Raw genomic sequence first — 23,240 nt, 5'->3', positions numbered from 1 at the left:
AAAATCTTAGAACCTACTAGAAAGAAAGATCCATTTCCCAAAATGGATCAACAAGTTGACTCAAAGTGAATATTTTTGTAGAAACAGAGACAAGATAAAAATGGACTAACATCTTCAATATCAAATGATATCAAATAAAGGATTCTATTACCTGCTAAATATTATTTAAGATTAATAATTAAATATTGATAATCCAATCAAAAATTTAAAAAATCTTCTCTGAAAGAATTATTTAAAAATAGGTTTCCAAAATAAATTAAATCCAAAAGGAAAAATCATGCTGCAAGGTGCAATGCTGTCACATTATTTTTCTTTTAAAATATATTTTTGTTAGTTTGAAAATTTTATAATTAAAAATTTATCTAAACATAATAGGTTGGCCCCAAGTTAAAAGTAGTATATCTTAAATTCATGTAAGTTAGTAATTGAGAAATGTGGGCTAGTTGCAAGTACTATACAAGGAAAGAAAATGGAATGTTAATCTATTTATACTATGTATCTTTCTACTTCTAAGAAATATCTTAAAACAAAAAGAGAATTATTGATTTATACCAACTGCTCTGTCAGTCACATAAAGAATTTTAGCATTATTCTTCACTTTTAGGAGAAAAAACATTGTTTTTGTTTCTTTACGGAATAAATTGCAAAAATAGTTCCTTTTAAATATTTTTTAAAATTCTATTTGGCAGAATATTCGAAAAAGAAAAAATAAAATATAAAACACATACTCTTCTTTTTCACTGCAGGTGAAAATACTTTCATGAATGTAACATTAAAGAAACAGAACAGGATTTGTACTTAAATCATTAAAGGGAGAAAATAGGAAAACCTCAAGGGTGAAATCTGAAGAATAATAAACTGAGTCTGTGGATTAAGTTATTATTTATTATTTCTTTAAATTATTAAGGTATTGCATTTTATGCTATTTTGTTCTTGATATAATGTGAAAATACTCAATTTAGCTAAAATAATATAGGATTACATCAGTATTTTTTTAAAACTTACAGAATTTAATGATAAATCTACATTCTGCAGATGTGGCCTAGTTTCAATAAAGTGTACTAGCAACACTCTAGTACACTCTAGTGGCAATAGGGCTGCACGTGAAATTAGTTCACACTAGATGGCAATATTTCCTTAACAGGAGGCTTATTTCATGTTTATGTAAAGTAGTCTTATTTATATTATCAGCTAAATGTTTTTCCTTCTTTCTCCTCCTTTCTTATCTCTCCCAATACCCATTTTTACTGCTTGTTTGCCGAAATCCTACTGTTCCATATTTTGATGGCCAAACTCTAACTCTATAGATTCCCTGCTGTGTGCTTTGTTCCTTCATGCTGAGGCTCCCTTGTACTCATCATAATAAATTGTGAAGTCTATGGAAAGAAATGTCAGGATATTAGAAAAGACGCTTGTGTGATGGGCATAAGGGTGAGCATGATAAGAATGAGATATGATATTGGGACATTGACTCAGATATTGAGGAGTCAGCAGTCTAGTGTACAAGGTAAACTGAAGTTTGATTCCTTTGCCTACTGATAGCTTAAGTGAGCCATCTACTCAGATAGAAAAGTCATAGAAGTAGGAAAAACAAGCAAAGAGATGTAGATATCAGAGAATGCTGCTATGGTAGATGGTAACCCATGTGTTAAAAATAGGACTAAATTGAGGAGCTGGGGTATAAATATACTTTATTTTTCTTATAACTGTAATGAACTTACTGCTTACTATTGATCAGACACTGATAATAAATGCTATACATTTAATCCTCATAGCAATCCTGTCACTTATCCATGGGAAAGCTGGTTAGTTAAAAGGGTCTAAGCCAAGTTGCCCCAAATTCAAAACAGCTTTCTTGTTCAGTTGACTAAAAATGATCATACAAAAAGAAACTAAGGCATATATCCAGTGGATAAATTTATCAAGCCCATTAAAACTATTACAACACAAAGGAACACTTTTTTTAAAGGAGGGAAAGGGGAAATGGTTATATATACAAGTGATAGAATAGTCCCCAAAATAAGTATGTTTTAAAAATCCTCATTTGATATAATTTATTTGATTAGTCAATTATCCTGCCGCAGCTCTGCTTTCAGGAGAACCTCCCTGGTCCACTGTCTTGCATGGCAGTGAAGAAAAGAATTAAAAAGATGTCTTGCTTTGGGCACTGTTCTTTTTGTTAATGCAAATTTGAGGTCCTAGAGATTGGCTAAGTAGTTGAACAATTATAGCTCTTTGTCTACTGTTTAGAGATTTCTCTGAAAGCAAAGTTACATTTGATCTATTTTGTAAACTAACTGAAACCAAAGAATTCATTGCATAGTGATCCTTGGCCAGAACAAATACTGGATAGCGTGGACTCAGTTTAACAGACTTCCCACCCTTCTCTTGCTTTATTTCCTTTTAGCCACAATGACCTTTCTTTATAGGCGTGTGTTAAGAGATGCACAGGGATAACGGGGCATTCTGGAATGCGATCTAATTGCTCATGCAAGTTAGTTTTTGCTTCAGAGCTTGTTCCTGCCTTGTTTCCAAAATCACACTTCCAATCTGCAATGTAATGCTTCTAGCAACGCACTATAATGAATGCTTAGATGATCAGATAATCCCAGGAAAGTTTTGCCTACTCAATTATTGTCCTTTGTATTTGGTCATTCTCTTCTGGAGCTCCTAGGAGACTTCTCTATGATTTTAAGAATGTGGCTGTTACATCTTCCATAAAGAAGTCCATTTTGCCATACATACTTCCAACACCTCTTAAGAGTTGCTTGCTTTGCATTTTGGGTCAGGTGGAGCTTGTTTCTTGCCTTTGGAAATACACAGTGTTGATAGACTTTTGGATTACCAGGCAAACAAACTGGGGAGGCACACTTAAATTACATTACACCTTCCAAATCCAAAAAGGCCAAAAATAAAGGGGAGGAGTTCCCTAAATCCAAACATTTTCTACATTCTATTTATTAGATCTCCATTCTTTAATGATCAATTAATTTCACATAACAAGAACTGGCAAATTCAATTAACACTGTAAATCATCATATGTGCTATGTGTCTACTCAACTGTGGTCTCACACAGTTCCACATCCACCGTTTTTTGCTCTATTTTGTGGTATTTTATGGTACTGGAAACTCAAAACTTTTTTTTTTTTTTTGCTTTGTTTTGCTTTTTTGCAAACTGAGTCCATGTAGGTTTCACCAATAGTGGGCGCTAGTGAGAGAGTAGAAAAGAGAAGTCAGTAGTTGAAGAAATTGTTCCTTCCCGTCAGCCTCTTCCTTATAGTTTTACACCTGCTGGCTGCATTTTGTCCTAGTTTCTAGTTGTTTTCTACTCTCTCAGAATTAGCTTCATTTTGCCCCCTCAAAGACAATAGTCCCAGCCAGACTTTTCAATAATCTGAGTTTCAGCTTCAAGGGGCCTTCCTTCTGGCCTCCTGAGGCACCAGCACTAACAAAGCACCAGCTCCTGTTCCGGTGTTAGAATCCCCCCTTTGTCAGGGTTCCTCTTGCAAAATTCTAGATTTTAATAACTCCAGTATCTTCCCTTTCTTCTTCTAGCCCTTGTGAGGATGACTCCTTCCTGCACTTATCAGTTCTAGGTCTATTCAAGATTTCCTTTTCACTTTGTAATACTTATTTATTGATTCTTTATAATAAGTGTTCTCTAGGAAAATAACCAAAATGATTTCTTTTTTTTTCCTGACTGACCCAGGGATATAGCAACCCCTAGAATCACAATTTGAGAGTTTGATTGTGTTGCTGTGTTTTTAACCCCATTTATCTCTGACAAATAGTTGCAAGAGGCTCACAATTATTTTAGCACAATCATAAAATCCTGAATCAAATTTTATTACAGCAACAACTCAGTTCTCCAAAAGTTTAATTTTATGCCTAGTCACAAGTTATATTTTACTTATATATTGTACTTTGCCATGGTCTACCATAGCCCCAGCCTATAATATTGGCTGGAATTCTTTTTACTTTATTCTTATGCAAACTAGAAAATAAGTCCTTGATTCCTCAATTTTCTGAAGAATCTGTTGGTGCCATGTCTGCATCAGTCAAGGTTCTTCCTTCATTAGCAGTGGTAATAAGTGTAGACCAATTTTTGAAGAAAATGAATTAATTAAAATAATGTTAGCACACAAAATATCAAAGTCGAGTAGAAAAACATATTCAGATTATGGGCATGAAAAGGAGATTATGCAAGCAAAATCATAACTCCATTCACACAACAGAACCAACCAGTGAGTTACTATTACTGAAAGTTGTGTGCTGTCACTTCTATAGCTGATACTTCAGCCAAGAGTTCACAGCTGGTATGATATCTATTACTTCCTGTAAACGCAAGTGTACTACCATTAGAAAAAAAAAAAAAATCTACATTCTCTTTTTTTCCTCTGTCACTATCACCAAATTGAAACATTTAGTTTCCTGTATTGGATTTCTCAAGCCAATACTATGAGCTCATGCCTTAGCTTCCAGGAGAGTAGGCATTTTCAGCCTTAATAGTAAGAGCTTTTGTAACCAGCGAAGATTTAGAAAATGGAAATTTATTGATTCTAAGAAGGTTCAGTTGCTATGCAACCAAATAATAAATGAGACTCACAATCACTTCTAATATTCTTACTTACCACTGACTTCCAAAAAAAAGTCCATACTCTAACAAGAGCTCCATTGGACTATGAAAATGCCCTCTTGTGGTTATGTTGTTATAACAATTCATTCAATATTCTCTGAAAGCATACAGTCTTCTGTTGTAATAATTTTGGAATGTATAGTTGAGAACTTCTGGAACTGTTCATTTCAGTTTTTCTTTGATCACTGGGAGCACTTATCTGAACTTTGCCTTGATCTTAGGGATATGGATGCTCAGATATTCCATCTGTTCCAGGGTTTGATTTCAACTTTGTTAATAGCTTTGTGTGTCTCGCACATTCAAAGTATTAACTGTGCCATTTAAAAAAAGAAACAAAACATTGTTTCTACTACCATCCTCAAATATTAAGTTCTGTAAATTTATTATGTGCTATACAAAGGACTACCATCCTCAAGATTTTTAAAGAGTGCTTCCTTGGTCCAGGTTTTCCTGGACTGTGGCTTTCATAATTTTGTAATTCTGCCATGTTCCTTCTTGAGCTTGCCCTTTTTGTACGAGTCCCAATAAATATCCCTTTATGACAAGAAAACAAAACAAAACAAAACAAAAACACTGGGAGTTCTTATCTGACTTCTCCAAGTCATTGTCCTTCTGCTATAAATCTCCATTAAAGTTAATCTAGCTAGAACACTAAACTGTAAATTCTGACACCAAAGCTCTGTGTTTATGTTCACAGTGTGTGGGATCAGACTGCAGTACTTTGATCTTCGTTGTCATCATTTATTAAAGGTTCATCGTTTTCTGATTTTCTTAACAATTTTGTTCTTCCACTTCCTCCCTTGATAACTGAAATATTCATTGTGCCTCTGTGGCATGGCTGTTATAAGAAATAATTATTACCAAGCTTAGCTTGGAACAACTAAGCGTTTAGTAAAATTTATCATCATCAGTATTATGTCACTTTAAAATAGATGGTTTTCTCAAAAAAACATTGAAACTAGGACCTCCTCCAGTAGGACCCCTCAACATCTGATTAAAATATAAATTAACTATCCTCATGCTAAATATAATCCCCTAGACAGATCCAGTCTTCTTTTCCGTGATTCAGGTTTTATGAAAGAATTTAGTTCAATATACATTTTTTAAAATTTTACATTGAATACATTACAGGCATGGTGAAATAGTAATGCTGAAATGATAAAAATAAAGCTGCTCTCCTTGGGTAGTTTACATTCTGGTGGAAGAGATAGAAACAAAATATCTCTGATTTCTGTGTAATACTGTATACATAAGATGGCAAATATTCAGAGTGCTGTAGAGCACAGAAGAGGAACACTTAAACCACCTGGTATTCTTAGAAAGCATCAAGAGCAGAAATGAGCCGAGACCTGAAGAAAGAGAACATAAAGGTTAAAGAAAATATGGAGCCAGCATTTCTGTCAAAAGAACCTGTATGAATAAAAGAATAGAACTGTGAAATGATATATTGTGTGAAGCACTTTGTAAGAAGTTTGTGATGTAAAATAGCAAGAAATGAAAAAGGAGCAATAAAAAGGGGCCAATTCATGGAAAGACTTATGTATCATGCTGAAGAATTTAGACTTAATCTTTTGGTGATAGAGAGCAACTGAATAATTTAATCAGGGAAGTGAGTTACACAGACAAATTTTGATTTTAAAATAGATTTCCAATCTAAAGAAACTTGCATGAGTAAGCTAGCTCAGTCACTTATTAACTGAGGGATTTTGAGAAGTTTGCTTAAATTCTCTGTATTTCAGATTCCTCGCTGCTGAGAGGCTTAAGTGAGATATACACTACATCAAAAGATACATGGAATCAAAAAATGCACATGATAATTTCAAGATGCAGTCAGAATTCAGAAATGTGAATGGTAGGTGCACATTCTACAAATGAGGTGTGCTACTTTAAGTGTCATAGCAGATGATCAAGAGCTTGTTCTCAGATTGAAATTTGATTGTACGATGCTAAAGCTACTTTGAGAATGCCCAATGAAGAATTCCTTGCAGCAGTCATGGAAAGATGGAGTCAGACATACCATGCTCAGAGGAAAGAGAGAGAAATTTAAAATGCTAACAAGGATAATACTGTGATAACAGTTTGGGATACAAAGAAAATCCAGATAAAATTATTGCATTAGCTACTAAGCAAAGACCTGAGAATTAAAAAATAAAAATACAAGCATTCCATTAATGGTGTTTGGGGGCTGGGGGCTTATGAATTTAATCACTACCGTAATAATGACTGAGATCCCTAAGGAATACTTATTTTAAGAAAAAGAGAAGAAGAACTGTACAAGAGGCTGGAATAAAAAAGGAACTTTCTTCCCCATTCATTAATTCATTCATTCCACATATATTTATAACAGTCCACACTGGTATCACAATGGTCTGTTATCAGACATGTCATTTTTCTTCTAAAGTACAAAGTTAGTTGAAGAAAATTCATTAAATAATCACATAAACACATTTAGAAAGAGTTATACATGCAATGAACATAAAGTAACAGATTTAATAACAGAAAAACATCCTTAGAATTAAGAAAAAATCCCTTGAGTATGTGGTACAGTATTTGAAATATGATGGATAAGTAGGAATTAACTATGTAAAAACAGGAGGAAGAGCATTTTATACAGAGGTTGTTGTATGGGCTAAATCTTGTATCGGGAGAAATAAGGTGAGTGGTCCATCAGGAGCATATGGTTGGAAAAGAAAATGCAGTTTAAGGGAACACAAAAATACTTAACCATCATCCTAAAAAAGAATGAAGTAGTTGATAGAGTGATTTCAGCTGTGAATTTGGAGACATTTCCCAGAATATATTGCATGGTCAAAAAGAAAGAAAAAACAAGAGAGAATCAAACCAGAAATTAAAATACATGACTTGAAAGTGAGACCAAAACCAGAAAAAAAATATTTTTTTTAATCAAGAATTTCTCCAAACTGAAGGAAGACACAAGTTTTTAATTTCAAATGGCATACAGAAAGCCAAGCAGGATGAGTGTAAACAACTCATTATTGAGAACCTTATTTCAGAATTTTGAGAGAGAAAAATAGAGGGAAATGGCATCTAGATTTTTAAAAACAGGTTTTCTACACTGAAGTAACAATTAAGTTTGAATTAGACATCTCCCTGGATTTTCAGACCAAGTATAAATGTCTTTGAAATTTAGAAAGAACAATTTTGACCAGAGGATGTTTCTAAATTCTCAATTCAGTCAAGACAAAATTAAGATATTCCCTAAAACACAAAGATCAGAAAGTAGAATTTCCACGTATCCATTCTAAGAAAGTTTTTAATACTAATTAAAAGAAAAGCCAGTTTACTTTGATTGAAAACTAAGGAAATATTTTATTTCACATAACTGCAAAGTCTGGATATTTCTGAATTCAGATGTGGGTTTCGACGAGGCTCCAATAATCTCACCAGAAGTTTTAGTCCAACAATTCTCAGATCCACTTCCTTGAGTTAACTCTATTATTAGATAGGGTCATCGGTCTTGGTAACAATATGCTTGCAGAAATTCTCAAAACTCAAAATTCCAGGACTAATAATAATAACTACACCTCTTGTGGATGGACTATTGAATCCAGCTCTTTCCATACTCCTGAAAAAGTCACTTGGCTGAAGGAAAGTAAAGCTCTTTTTCTCTTAGTTTTATGTCTACCCTGCTCCTGGTGGTTGATTCAGTCCCTGAAGCCACATGGATAGAAAGTGGATAAAGGTTGACTCCCATAAGGAAAATAAGGATATCATTTTTAAAACAAAGATAGAATAGTGTAATTTAGCTAAAAATAAAAAATCCTTGATCTACCTAATGATTATAAAATCACCTAAAACCTGGAAATAAAGACAAAAAAAAAAAAAAAAAAAAAGGTGGCCTGTTTTTTCAACATCATACAGGGATCCCTACCTAAGTCTTAGGAGAATGTGTACTTTTGTTCCCCACCCCCCAATTATTGAGGTATAAATGGCAAATAAATTGTACAATATTAAAAGCTAGAAATGTACTTTTTCAACTCACTATTTACTATTGATCTCAGGTCCCAGATTTAGTAAAAGAGCCATGCTAAGTTGTAAATTTTGTGCAATGGGATGTACATAACTTGTCTCATGGCAAAAGCAAAGATTATGGTTTTGACTGTAGAACATTGGCCAGTTTTATATTAAACTCAGCAATCTTGTGTTAATATTCCTTTATTTAATTGCCTATAAATATCTGAAATGTTCTTTGGACCTATATTAATGACTTACTGTTTCCCTAATTAATTGATGTGTGAAATACATTTTTTGAAATATTTGTTTATATTTACAAGAGAGTTATGATTTAATATTTCTGAAAATATTTTAGAACTGACATCCATATATATCATCCTTCCCATACATATGTTTCCAAAAATATTCCTGACAATACAAAAATCATTAATTCCCTCCTCTTGTCTCTGCATACATCTCCCTCTCCAGGTAAGGAGTGGTCAAGTCAACTTAGGCTGTTTCTCCATGTGACCTGGAGACCTTTGGATAAATGTTAATTACCGTCAATTAATACAACATAAAAAGGAAGGTAAAAAAATACAACAGTAAAAAGTAATTGGAGAGAGGAAGTAATTGGAAACAAAGTAATGTAGTTATTGCTTCATAGTTCTTGTCCTATTCCAAAGAAGAGTGTGAAATGTTCACCCTGATAGTGGGATGATTCCTAGTTTTGTTTTGGTTTTTTTATTTGCTTTGTTTTGTCTTTCTGGAAGGGGCTCCTTCGCCCATTACTTCTACCTCACTCCCCAGGCCTCTTGATTCTGGCTTCTGAAAGGAGTCCCTTATTCAGTGGTATCCATGCCCACATCTGAGATGGGAATTGGAAAGGATGTATATTCTGGGTGCTGACTCTCTTTATCATCTTACTTCCTGCAGGTTTGTTTACATGTGTCTTCATTGTGTGTGAGGATAGCAAATGTGAAAGTTGTGTTGGAATTGCTAAATGGGAAACCAATCATACTCTCTTAATCCCAGACACTAGAAGGTAACTACCTGGAAACCAGATAGCATGTTGAGCCACATTCCTTGATTCTAGAGCTGGAACTTGGAGTATCTGTTTCATAGCAACAATTCTCAGTTATATGCTCACTTCCCTAGCCCTCAGTTTAATGGCCTCCACTGAGGCAGCTGCTTTGGACAATTTGAGACAATGAATGGGAAGGTGTAGTTAGTCAGCACATGCTATCTGCACTTACACCATAAAAATAACTGTCTCCTATGTCTGCCTGGTATTTTATAACAGGAGATTCATGGAAAGGGCCTGTGGGAATCAGACTTCTCTCATATCTCAATCTTATTGCCAATTTTAGTTCTGGATTCCTTAACTCTGCTAACAATGACAAGCTTTTTGTTAAGTAGTTTAGCTTTTTCATCCCAACAAGCCTCCAGGTTATTACACTCTCAGCCATCCTTAGAGACTGGTCAGAGGCAATAAGTATGCCTTTTCTTTCCGATGAGTCAGTTTCAAGTCTGTATCTTTATTACAGGATATTACTGAAACTATAAGAAGGGAAAAAGCTAACAACCCACTCTAGCAACCAGAATTTTCTCTCTCAGATTTCAAAATGTACAATCATGTTAAATTTATACTGTAAAGTACAACAAAGAACATTTTGTCCACCTGTTTGATAACAAATAACAAGAATGGAACTTCCCTACTTAGGATTATTGTGATTCCCATCGTCTCTCAAACTACTTCTACTTAGGCAATTTCAGTTTTAGACTGTGCCACTTGTATGTTCACATCATGATACCAAATTTCAGCATCAGTTAGGATAGGCTTTGACAGCTAATAATTAGCCTAAAATAGGATAGTAAAAACATTTTTTTAAACCACCATACTACCTATTTCTTAGACATACTGTTTTTTTTTTTAATTTTTTGTGTGTATAACTATCATTTACTTCAGGGTGGTTTCATTTTTAATCACAAATTTAACTCAGCCTTCAATTATAACTTTATTAAAAGATGTTTTACTTTCTATTTTAAGTATGATACTAATATGCAACAATAAAGGCTTCAGCTTTCACTTTCTTATAAAATATAACTTTTTGAACAAAAAGGGGTGGAAAGACAATTTCCAGAGAGAGAGGGACACACACACACACACACATATTTTATTCTAGGCATTTTTGTACCAGGACAGCCAAAAATAAGTCCATTGATCAAAACACTGAAAATAAACTCTGTAGTCTCTATATTAAGCTCAATTTAAGTATAAAAGATTGAAATGATAATAGTGTCACTCTGTATTGTGACCCAGATGAGTGCAGTTCTTTTTCCAAATTTTATGTCCAAATATTGCTGGTGCTCCCTTCTCAGCACGTGTTGGTCCTGGCTCAGCTGAAGAGGGAAGCACACCTCTCCAAAGCCCTATAAGCTAAAATGGAAGAGTATGAATTACTGGGAACATTGTCAACACCCTTAACTTTCATAAACCAAGAGATGATTTAGTCCACAATTACTATGTCCATCATTACATCCCATCATTAGGACAAAAAGTATTCCCCCCTAACCAAAAAAAAAAAAAAAAAAGGATACTTCTGATGTTCAAGACTATTCAATCTTATGCTAAAATCACCAGATACTGCAGAAGGATGCTTTCTTTAATAGTATCTAGAGTAACTTTTATAAACAATGTTTTCAATGTCACAGCTGACATTGAGGTTCTTTCATTTAGCTCTCTCAGAGATTCAAAATCCCCTATTCCCTTTACTTCTGCTTTCCAATTTTTATCACAGATTAATATGACTGGTGTGATTATGAGTCAGGAGTATACATTTAAATATTGCTTAACCTCTCTCCCGTATCTGTACTAGGGTGACTTTTATTTTAAAAATTTCAGAAAGTTTATATGTAGAGAATTGAAAAACGTTTAGAAATAAATAAAAATGGAATAACTAAATATCAAGAATATGCCAATGAAATAAATTATAATTTTAAAATAAAACGCTAATAGAAAATGTAATATAATATCAATCTTATGTTTAATATTTAATGTAATGATTCATTTAAACTTTTCTTAAATTATTATGAATTATGAATTACAGACAATTCCCTAAGAGCTCCTCAGTTGTAGACTGACCACACAGGTTCCTGGCCAATCATAATTACTCAGCGATTGTTTACTGAAATGATTTGACCCTGTGGCAGAGATAGCTAACCCTTCACCAAACCTACTTTCTTTACTTCCTGGGTATAAGATATGGACTAAAATTCTCCTGGGCCCTTACTGGATCCCCAGATGTAGCAATGCAATCTGAGATCTGGTTATGGAATATAGTTACTAAAGATGTATATCACTTTCAGATCTGACCTGCTAAAAACTTCCCACACTATCATTCTTTCCTCTTCCGTGTTGATTTTGAAGCTATGTGTTGATGAAGATGGAGCAAAACAAGAGAAGGAACCTGGGATTGGAGGAGAATTGGCTTCCAATTAGGACCAACTGCTTTGGACAGTGACAGTAAGAAATATTGTTTTCATAATTTTTAAGTCATTATAACATATCATTGGATATGTTACAGCAACTATTTTTACCTTATCTAAATCAGACTTTATTAAACAACAGGAAAGCCGGTTCCCTTTTTTCATTTGTATACAATTTTGAAAGGTTACTTTCCATTTACAGTTATTGCAAAATATTGGTTGTATTCCCTGTGTTGTACAATGCATCCCTGAGCCTGTCTTACACCCAATAGTATGTGCCTCTCACTCCATGCACTTCTCTATTACCTCTCCCCCCACTGGTAATCATTAGTTTGTTCACTATATCTGTGAGTCTACTTCTTTTTTGTTATATTCACTAGTTTATTGTATTTTTTAGTTTCCACCATATAATTGATATCATGAAGTATTTGTCTTTCTCTGTCTGACTTATTTCATTTAGCATAATGCCCTCGAAGTGCATCCATGGTGCTGCAAATAGCAAAATTTTCTTCTTTTTTATAACTGAGCAGTATTCCATTATATGTATAGGTGTATGTGTGTGTATATATACATATATATATATATATATATATATATATATATATATGTATATATATCACATCTTCTTTATCCATTCAACTGTTGATGGACAGTTAAGTTGTTTACATATCTTGGCTACTGTAAATAATGCAGTTATGAACATTGGGGTGTATGTACCTTTTCAAATTACTGTTTTTGTTACCTTCAGATATATACCCAGGAGTGGAATTGTGAGTGATGCAGTAGTTCTATTCCCTTTTAACAGAAGGAATTAATCAACAGAAGGCCATCCTTCACAGCCAAAAAACACTCACTGTCAGCCCTTAGAAGCATATGACACTCTGTGAGGGATGAGAGTTCCTAGAGCTCTCTCGTTTTACTCATCTTTACAAAATCCCTTTCCCAAACACCCTACATAAGGGTTCTTTTCTGTATGGGTTATGTTAGTTTCCAATGGCTGCCATTGCAAAGTACGACAAATTGGGTGGCTTAAAACAACAGATATTTATTCCCTAGCAGCTCTGGAGACTAGAACTCCAAATCAAGGTGTCATGTTCCCTCCTAAATCTCAAGAAAAGAATGCTTCCTTGTCTGTTCTAGCTTCTGGTTGTTGCTGGCAACCCTTGATTTTCCTGATGCATGTCTGTGTTTCTATATCCAAATGTCCCTGTTCTTATAAAGACAACAGTCACATTAAATTTAGGGCTCACCCTAATTCAGTATGATCTCATGGAACTTGATTACTTATGCAAAGACCCTATTTCCTAACATTCTGAGGTTCCCAATGGAAATGAATTTTGAGGCAATGCTATCAACATAGTACAGTGTGGGAGGGAATAAGAAGAGGGTTAGAAGGACAGGTCTTTTGTAGGATAAGTATGTGCATAACATTCATAATAAATTTCCATAAATAAACAATATCATAAAAGTTATCTACTTTTTATAATTTGGAAATGCAAATAAAGGGTACAAATTGAGACGGGGAGGACACCAACAGTGTCCAGTGCTACAGATGACAATAACCTTATCATCCTACATTTTGGGGGAATTTTTTAAGGGTCCAGATTGTGGTTCTCAACAAATTGATTTTGACTCTAATTTTGAAATTGTTATTCATATTGGATTGAAATTTTTAATCATTTACTAATTCACAAAACACCATCATAACATCAGCTTATTCATTCAGTAAATTATGCAATAACTTCAGTTTGTAAATTCAAAATAAAAATATAAATGACCAGAAAAATACATAATGTCATGTAAGACTTCATCTCAAGATGACCAAACATAAAATTTAGAGTTGTTTATTGGACTTGAAGATGAGTGATATAGACATACCTGTGATTTTCCCATTTCCCTAACATCCCTTTTCCTCTCTTCAGTAAATAAATATGCTTGTTTTCCCTTTTGTCGATCTTATTCTAAGAACTGACATCATGTTTTTTGAGTGAAGTAAAATAATAAGTAAAGTATGCTTGTATCAAAGAGATATTACAAATTTATTCTGTAAATATTGAATTAGTATACACTATGTGTCATGTTTTGGGCTAGGTACTTGGGATATAATATAATAAACTGTATACTTGATGGCTTCCTGTCTTCTTTCCTGACTTGTCACACCCTATACACAGATGGGCTTCTGACTACAGTTAAAGCTTTCCCCTCAAAAGCAAGTTAGCTTTCCCAATACACACATTTAAACCAGAATTCTACCCTAACATGCAAAATAAACGTATAGAGTTTGCTTCCTTTTCTACTTCAATTTTATGAGACTTTTTCTCATAAAAAGTTTTATGATCACTTTTTCATATAATTATAATAGTAAATTGGATATAATTGAGTGTTTTGAAACCTAGGTCAGAATTAAAATGAAGATTATATTATTCTGATTATCCTTCTTCCTAAAAATACATAGGTTAAACTTTCAAAATTTGAGAGTGATTCTAATTCTATTTCTAATTTATGCATATGAGTTTGCATGAATTATTGTCTGTAACCATTTTTCTTAATGTTAAGTCAAAATACGATCACAATTTAAGAAGGGGATTATCAATTAAAACCAAATCCAGACTTAGGTAAGGAAAAAAAAGACTATTTAGTCCCGACTAAAAGGGGAAGGGGGACTATGACAAGAGAAATACTCTGAAATTTTGAGATCTATAAGCCTCCCAAAGATCAGGCAGAAATGAATTTTACTTATAGGGATGAGTAAACAAGACTAGAAAGAACCCATTGTGGGGTCATGAGACAAGCAAGTGTTGTGGTCAGACAGTTGATCAGGAATGTGTTTTCGAAGTCAGCTGATTCTCAGGAGGGAATCACAGAGGAGGGATCAAAGTTCAGAGGCTTGGGGAAAACTGACAAAATTTGGGTCAATTCAGTTTACCAGGCATTTTGTCCATATTAGTCAGTGAGAGTGTAGCTATTTATTTATGAGCCAAAGAATAGGCATTTGAAAGATCTGTGTCTAGCCTTGTCATATATAAACAGGAGAGTCATCCATGAACCTTATCTAAGTCACATTGGGGTAGTTCTTTGCAGTAAGCCATTTCCTAGAACACAAAATAGGTAGGGGCTGTGGAAGGGTGTTTCTTAACTGTTGCTATTTTCCAGGAACATTTGGCTCAGATAAAGTTCAACATTGTCAGGGGAAAGCTAAGCCAACAGAAATGGAGAGTCAACTAATACATTAAAAAATAAGTTCATCTGTACTCTTAACTAAACCCTTAGTCGTTGGATGCTCAAACCAAGTCATATATTTCAGAAGGTGAATTGCATTCCATGCAATCAAGTAATTATTATATTAAATACCATAAGATTCAAAATGGAAATTTTTTTCAGTTTAAAGTTTTTCTTAGTTTCTGTTCTACAGACAATTTGCAAAAACATGCATCTTGTCTGCAAAATTAGCATGTAAATCAGATGATTAGGTATAACACCTTCCTTAGAAAACACAGCAATCTTAATAGCAAATTCATTAAGTAAAAATTCTTTCTTCTACTTTAAATTCTAGATTCTTTGTCAGTTGGTTAAAAATAACTTTATATGCTCTGTGATTCAACTTGCTTACAAGAAAGCACATGAAATATAACACATAAATTACTACAATTTAATAGTCTAACTCCAGCTTTTAAATCTCACATTGCTTTTTCGATGAACATGATTTGCTGAAATTGAGTCACATCTTATGGAAAGGTGATATTTAAAATACATTAAAACAAATATTTCACATCACTTTTTCTCCATATTAGATTCAGTAAATGTTTTTTTTTTTCTAGTCTTAACGTGAAATATATAACAGTTCTCTTTCTGTGCAGTCCATTAGAATTTCACAAATCTTAATACATAACTTAACCATTGAAAAAAGAGATGATAATTAAGTCTGAAGAAGAATTAAATCAGATTACACTAGAAGCTGAGTAAGTGCAAAAATATAAGTGATGGGATGATGATACTTACTAATATGCCTCAGGAAAATTCTTGAGTTGATATTTCCAGGAATTTTTTTCTATATGTTTATAGTTGTAGAAAGAATATAAGAAGCTATTTTTTAGACATAAGATTAATTAGAACAACTTGCTTACAAAAAAGCACATGAAAGATGATTATTCCCTTATATCGTTTCATGTATAATAAATGCTCATTAGAGATTTAACAACTATAAGAGAGAAAGAGGTGTTTTGACAAATGGAATTTGAGAAAGTTTATAGGAATAAACTTTCCTGTGTCATGGAAGAAAAGCCTCCACAAATTCTTCACCCTTACACCCTTTGGGCATCTGAAGTAACCAGTGTGGAATTGTTGCAGTAACAGTTTTCCCCAATGTGCAGTATACAAGGAGGAAAAATTATTACAAGTATAAGAATCAACATGTTAAACAAAACTCACAAACAAAACAGCTGGAAGGGAGAGTATAAAGAATAATTATAACTGCATTGTCCACCTGGAAAAAGCCTATTGTCCTTCTGGTCATAACCCAGGGTTCTCAGAAGTCTTCCCTAATTTCCCTAGGCACTCTTTGCTTTGTCCTTGCATGTGTGTTCACCTTATATAGTGTCTCCTATTTCCCCATTATGCTCTAGGAGATGAAAAAGAATGAGATGTGGCAAAATAAGTAACTAAAATCAAGATATGTGGAATATATTTTTTGAACCTGGCAAAAAAACTAAATCTTGCCATATCACCTTTAGTATTGTATTATTTGATAATATAAAGTTAATAATTGGTCTATGTTTCTGGTACAAATTCTTATTTCTAGTGTAACTATGACAACATTCTAACCAAGTAATTTACACACTAGGCTACATGATATACCCGCCTCAAAATTAAGGTGATTGCTGACATTCTTTTTTGCTCTGGGGAGTGCAAAACTGGTTAAATATGGTGCTTCTGAAAATACTTTTAAAAATTGAGCATTTCATACTCAAAGGTTAAAAGATATAAAAACTGATACTTCCAGAGCCAAGAGTAAATTATACAAGGTTATGTGGTATCTCTGGGCCACGTCTCAGAATATGAACATTCTGGGTACAATATAAGAGATTTAAAAACTTAATGATTTCAACCAGCTCACAAACAAAAATGTCATTTCAGCAACTGCCTTTGCTTTCTCTACTCTTATTGGGCATCACATAGAAGTCCTTGATCAAGGACTATCACTATTAATAATCCAAGCTTTGGAAAGCCTGAAATGGTTTATTGAACACATATAAGATCTTGAATCTGCTTAGATTTCTAAATACCTACACTTAGAAATTTTTAATAAGTAACTGTAAAAAGCAATTATTACAGGTAAAGTGAAAAGAAAAAAATTAAGACTCTGAATTTCAGGATCAAATAAAAAGAGAAACCAAGGATCACACATCCCACTTGGGAGCCTTATGAGACAACTTCAGGCACATCAGTCATTACAGATTTTAGTTCATTTTGGGAAAAAAATAGTAGTTTAATAATCCTGACCTTGAAATGACAAATTCCTTGGTTGTTTTTCAGAAATCAGGGGCAGAACAATAAAGCATGATCATCCATCAGTGTTCTGTTTATTCATATATATTTTAAAATATAGTAAGCTTATATACAGTGTGTGGGTTTATATATATTAAAAATACATATGATAAAAGCATAAAAGAATGATATTTTGCTTTCAGAGTTTTGAATTTCAGGAAAGATAAGCATTTGGACAAGGATTTTCTTTGGTTTAGGGGCACCAATTACTTTTTAAAAATCTTTTTACATCATCTGGCCAGCAGATGAAAGTATTAAGATGTGCTAAAGAGCAATGCCACTTCCAATTAAGAATTAAAATGTTGTTTTACTTGTGTTACACAATTAAGCGCCACTTTGAAATTGTGGGATGTTTTCTTGTAAAATTGCTTTTGACTATACATAACCAAATCTCTTTTGTTCTTAGGGAAAAAAAAACAGCATTGCCAAGAAGGTTTGTGCTTTCCTATTTTAGTATGAATTTAAATCCATCTGTAGCTACTCTATGTATTCTGCAAAATAGACATGAGTTTGCATTTGTATAATCATAGCCTTAAAATACTTTACAGATTAAAATTTCTGTAACTTTTAATTACATCATTAGCGTGTGAAGCTGAAAGGGTTTCCCAGCCAACCAAATGTGTATTTGGGGTTTTATATCCACATAAAATGGTTTGTATAAAATTTGCCTTAAAATGTAATGTTTCTTCTCTCCTTTTCTGAAGGAAATATTTCAAATATAATGTCCTCCACAAAAACATAACCTACTAAAACATTGTGAAGTTGCTTTGGAATTTTAATAATCTTTTGGAGAAACCACACTTATTTAGCAACTTCTAGTAGAAAGGTGCTTTCATTGATTATTTCAATTTGTTGTATCCCATTCTTTGAATGAAAAGGTGGATGTGGACAATCATTGAGAAGTGAAAAATATTTAGGATGGTAAAATATTTCCACCTGAAATCCAGAAGTTTAAGAAATACATCTTTGCTAGGTAGACAAAGATTTATTAGACAAGTCACAAAAAGGACTGATATAAGGAAAAAATAAAAATTGAAATTCACCCAAATTAAAATTTCAGTTAACTAAAAAATACTGCTAGGAAAAGGAGGATACAAGCCACAGAAAAGAAAAATAGAAACAATTTGCCTTACATATATCTGACAAATGTCTCATATTCTGAATATATATCTATAATACATAAAAGACTCTTACAAATCAACAGGAAAAAATATAAGCAAAAATATGCAATAAATATGGGCATAAACTTGAACTGAAACACCACCAAGCAAGACATACAAATGACTGATAAATGCATGAAAAAGTGCTCAACATCTTTGATCATCAGGATAATGCTAATTGAAATCACAATGACCTACCATTTTCCACCCACTAGAATGCATAGAGTTAAAAAGTCTAACAGAGAGGGTTGGTGAAGTTGTGGAGCAACTGGAACTCACACACTGCTGGTGGGAGTGGTAAGTGGTACAAACATTTTGAAGAACTGTTTGGCATTTCTTAACAGTATAACAAAATAACATATGTTGTTGCATAAACATACAGTTTTCTATCTATATATGGCTTGTAAAATACATATATATATACACATATACATATGTACATAAATATGTATCTTACGAGCCAGAGATCTATATATATATTATAAGCCAGAAATTCCATTCTTACACATTTACCCAAAAAGCAATGAAAACATATGTTCTCAAAAATACTCACACAAGCATTTTTAGACCATTCTTATTCATAATAGACAAAAACTTGAAACAACCCTAATGTTCATTAACAGAGAAATGGACAAATCGGATAACAACTTGTGATATACTCAAATGATGGATTACTACTTAGCCATAAAAGAGAATAAACTATCGGTACTCAAAACAACATGGACAAGTATTTTATTAAAAATACAGCCTAAGAAATCAGACACAAAGGAATAAATATTATATATAGTTGAACTTTGAACAACAAAGATTTGAACTGCATGGGTCCACTTATACATGGAATTTTTCCAATAAATATGTATTTCTGTACTATAGGATCCAAAGTTGGTTGAATTCACAGATGCAGAACGGGGGTGGTGGATATGGAGGGCCAACTATAAAGTTATATGCAGATTTTCGACCTCCTGGTGTTTTGGCTTCCCTAACCCCCTCCCTTTGTTCAAGAGTCAAACGTGTAAGATATATGAAACTGAAGTAACAGACAAAACTCGTCTTTAGTGATAGAAGTCAGATCAGGGGCTGCAGGGAGTGAGGTATGGAGGGGTAGGATATAGGAAACATAAAGGAGTTTTGGAGGGTGATAGAAATTTTCTATATCTTATTGAATGTGATAGCTACAGGGTTGTATACAACAGTCAGTACATATAAAACAGACCATCTAAGAACAATGCAATTTATCAATATGTTAACTTTACCTCTATAAAAATATGAATGTAAAATATAGTGGCAACATGAATCATAATTCATGTTCCTCAAGGCACAAGGGATAAATTATACTACATACTTAATTTAGGAAAACAGATGAAAAGAGATGATATTTAATAATATATGATACCTTCATTTAACCTTTCTAAATATCTATTTGTAATTATAAAAGTAGTATGTAGTCATAGTAAAAATGTTTTTTTTAGAAGTATAGAGAAATATACAGTGAAATAAATTAACCTCCATCTCATCTTCATTGTTTACTACTAATGCTCAGTATAAAATGGTAAAAAAAAATTTTTCCTAGAAAAGGAAAATGTGTCAGAAGTAAATTTCTGAACACTTGCATGACTGTAAATTTTTATTCTATTCCTACATTGAAGTCAAGCTTTAAAATTATTTTCCATGTGCATTAGAAGGCACTGATCCATTGTTTTCTAGAATATACATTATTGCTGGTTAGAAGGAAGATGACAATCTGTCTCTCACCTATTTGAAAGCTACCGTATCACTCTCCTTTTTTTTTTTTGCATAATACTTTCTCTTTTTAATTGAAAATTAAAACTGCAGCAAGATTGATTAGGCTTGCTTCCTCTTTCTTATTTGACATTTACTGGATTGTTTCAATCAGAAGATTATAAGTATTCATCTCAAGGGAAATTTAATCTATTAGTTCATTTTACCTGCTCCATTCTTCCTGGCATTTTCATGAGCTGGAGATGGAAATTCAGGACGTATTTTCTTTGAGTTTTATATTTATATCTTAATAATAAAAACAGCTCTAAAATAATTTATTAAGCATTTACTAAAAAACAAGCACCTTAAATTCTTTTGATGAATTGTTTCATTTACCAGCAAACTACCTTATGAGGTAAATATTATATTTAAACCAATTTTAGAAGATTAGAAACCAGAATATTTATAAGGTTAAGTAAGTTACACAAGATCACACAATTTAAAAAATTACAGTGACTGAAAGAAGGATTAGATGAATTGTACACTTAATTGTTACCTTGTTCTTTCTTTTTTCTATGTATGTGTTATATATTCCCCCAAACTTCATTTTATAATTGTCAAATTTTGTCATCACCCATTTCTATTGTTAATCAGTATTTCTATTGAAATATATTGCTTTATTCTTTATTGAGATAAAATTTGTATAGAATAAAATGTACAAATGTACAGATCTTTAGTGTACATTTGATAACATATGATAAATGTGTGTATCCATGTAACCAACAACCATTTTAAGATATAGAATGTTTCTGTCACCCCAGAAATTTATATCATTCTCCTTCTGCTCAACCACCACCACCACCACTCCAACCCACCAAAAGCAACAACAGTTCTAATTTCTCTCATTATAGATTACTTTTGTCTGGTCTTAATCTTTATATAAATAAAGTCATATGCTACACATTTTTTTGTCTGGCTTCTTTCAATCAACTCTAATTCTGTTAGATTCTTTCACTTTGTTTTAAGCATCAGTGATTCATTTCTTTTTATTATTGTGTAGTATTCATTTGTATGAGTATAAAACAATTTTTTAATATACTCTCCTTTTAAAAGAACTCTGTTTTTGGCCATAATGAATAATGTTGCTAGGGAATTCTTGAACAATTCTTTTTGTGGACAGATGCCTTCATTTCTCTTGGATGAATAACTTGGAGTAAATATTTTACTCCAGTTGTACTGTAGTAAAACCAGTAAAAACTGGTTCCAACCAGTCTGTTTACCTGTTATAGGTAAACAAACATTTAACAGTATAGAAAATTGTTTCTATAAATGGAAGAAAACTGCCAAATTTCCAAATTCTTTTTTTTTAAATGAATGTAATATTTTCTATAACCAATCTAAAGATCCTTTAGATCAGAGCAGGAGAAAACTACTGATTTGGATAACAGAGCTAACTTCAGTATCATCCTGGTAAATGTTTAGCAACTGCCTTTTGGGAATGATTGGTTAAATACTCCTATCATAGCCAATTTTAAGCGACCAACATAACACCAACCAACTCCCCAAATTCCTGAAAATTTCACAATCGGTTCTCCCAGTAGAAGTCAGCTCAGTATCCCACTGGACCTATCATCTTATTTTTGGCAACAGGAAAAATAAAGCTAGGCAACTCACGAATTATTTGGCCTAACCCCTCTCCAAACCTCTCTGTGGGAATGGAATAGATAAATAATAATGCTTAATGAATGCACACTACATGCTAAGTAATATGCTAACTGCTTCAGATGCAATATAAAGTACATTTTGATGAAGAAACTGAGGTACAATTAAATGAAATGCTTTCTCACAGTCCCACACCTAGTAAATTGTGGAGCAAGTATTACTTTTGTTTTCATTTTTTTTCGTTGCTTTGTTTTTCTGTTTATTTTTTGCCTTTTTAAAATTGAAGTATAGTTTATTTATAATGTTGTGTTAGTTTTCAAGTGTACAGTAAAGTGATTCAGTTATACACACATATATATATCTATTTTTTCCAGATTCTTTTCCCTCACAGGTTATTACAAAATATTGAGTATAGTCCCCTGTTCTAAACAGTAGGTCCCTGTTGATTATCCATTTTGTATATAGTATTGTGTATATGTTAATCCCAAATTCCTAATTTACTCCTCCCCCTCTCTTTCCCTTTTGGTAACCATAAGTTTGTTTTCTATGTCTGGGGGTCTATTTCTGTTTTGTGTATAAGTTCATTTGTATCTTTTTTTTTTTTTAGATTTCACATAAAAGTGATATCATATGATATTTGTCTTTCTCTGTCTGACTTACTTCACTTAGTATAATAAAACCCAAGCATTCTAGTACCAAAAGTCACATTCTGAACATTATTACATGGTTTCCATTCTCATAGCAATAACACAAGGTTTTATTTTACCATTGAAATATTAGTTTTGTTCACTATTTAAAACCTTGATTAGCTGGAAAAATAGATACTTGATAGTGTAAATTATTCAACTGTATATAACACAGGCTTTACAGAATCCATCTGCTATTTCATTTGTGAAGGAAACTCGAGAGATTATAATTATACACAAAGACAAATTTGAAATCTATAATCAAGCAATTATGAGAAAAGAATGACTTTGTATTGCTTTCAAAAGCAATTCAAGTTAAATTACTATTATTTTTTTTTTTTTTTTTTTTAAATTAATTAATTTATTATTTATTTATTTTTGGCTGTGTTG

The 23,240-nt window shown here is 32.7% G+C and overlaps 1 long non-coding RNA gene across 1 annotated transcript in view; it reads left to right on the top strand.

The window, feature by feature from the left end:
- The first annotated feature begins 5,742 nt into the window (after positions 1-5,742).
- Positions 5,743-23,240, top strand: part of LOC309647487 — a 29,788-nt gene continuing 12,290 nt past the window's right edge. Inside the window, exons 1-2 of the long non-coding RNA XR_014256077.1 lie at positions 5,743-5,871; positions 5,996-23,164. This is a non-coding gene — a long non-coding RNA (uncharacterized lncRNA). The remainder of the gene's footprint in view (positions 5,872-5,995; positions 23,165-23,240) is intronic.

Source organism: Balaenoptera physalus (assembly GCF_965194825.1).
Source record: "Balaenoptera physalus genome assembly, chromosome: 18".
In the NCBI taxonomy this organism is placed as follows: Eukaryota; Metazoa; Chordata; class Mammalia; order Artiodactyla; family Balaenopteridae; genus Balaenoptera; species Balaenoptera physalus.
The sequence above is the reverse complement of the archived record's forward strand: the minus strand, read 5'-3'. Positions and strand labels throughout refer to the sequence as shown.